The sequence below is a fragment of the Lucilia cuprina genome, chromosome 5 (assembly GCF_022045245.1).
Source record: "Lucilia cuprina isolate Lc7/37 chromosome 5, ASM2204524v1, whole genome shotgun sequence".
NCBI lineage: Eukaryota > Metazoa > Arthropoda > Insecta > Diptera > Calliphoridae > Lucilia > Lucilia cuprina.
Genome location: NC_060953.1, coordinates 54550087 through 54551401, shown reverse-complemented (window position 1 = coordinate 54551401; position 1315 = coordinate 54550087).

Genomic DNA, 1315 nt, shown 5'->3' with positions numbered 1-1315 from the left:
TCAAAAAGTTCCGATAATTGTTCATTGTACTTTAATATTGAAGGCATTTTGGTTTTGTTGTTGTTGTTATTGTCCTCTCAAACCTCTGACAAGATCAATAACAATGATATCAATTTACAGTTAAACTTGTTGCAGCTCTTTCGATGTGTTGTGTGTGGTGTTTTTTTGTATGTTTGTTTGTGCAACAACTTGGTGTTAAGCCATTCGCAACAAGATGAAATGAAAACTAAAATTTGTTTGTTACAACAAGTAATTGACAAATTTTATTTTGTTGATTGTATATTTTGTTTTTCATTTATTTCGTTTTTTTTTCTTAAGTGGGTTTAAAGTTTCAACAGGAAATTGTTAAAGTAACATGACCGTGAAAGAGTGCAAACAGTCAACAGGATTGCTTTTTGGTAGAGAGACTTTAACAAATAAGGTTTTTTGTGTAAGACAAGTATGAAGATTATGTTCGACACAATCAGATAATGTGGAAATTTTATAAAGAATAATATTTCTTTTTTGATGGAAAATATTAAGATATAATTAGGTCTGATGTTAGCGGTTAATATCAGGAAACTTTATAAGAATAAAAACAACATCTTAGCAATTTTGATTATATTAAGTTTAGAGTTATTTTCTATCGGAATTTAAGAAACACTTTACAACAAATCTCTTCTGGAAATCGCCTTAAACAAAGTCATGAAAAAAGTCATTAGGCCTCTTAGTCTTAACATTTTTTTCAATGTGAAATTAACACTTTCAATGGCAATTACAAAGAACTTTGTAAAGCAATCTATATCATTGTCTCAACACAACAATTGATGAATATTTCTTCAGTTAATACTAGTTATTTTTTATTAAAGAAAATCACGCGAAATAATAGGAAGTTACCACTCCATGACACATTAAAGAACATACAAAAAGCAACGATTGTAATAAAACAAACAATAGCAACAGCTTAGAGAAAAAGCAAAAAAACAAACACCCGGTTGAAAAGCCGCTGTCGCTAATGCCGATATACAGATTGTTTGATGACCACAGATGTGTGTTAGAGAACCATTGCGCGACTAACTAATACAAAATGTTCTGACAAAGTATTTTGCATATGCGTTTTATATACATGTGTTTCAAATCTACTTCCTATTTAAATCAATAGACCAGACAAGAACATTTAAGTACACTGAGACAAATTTTTGGTTAAAATGATAAAATTTCATCCTAAGCTAGTCTATAGTCTAGTCTATAGTCTAGTTTATAGTCTAGTCTATAGTCTAGTCTATAGTCTAGTCTATAGTCTAGTCTATAGTCTAGTCTATAGTCTAGTCTATAG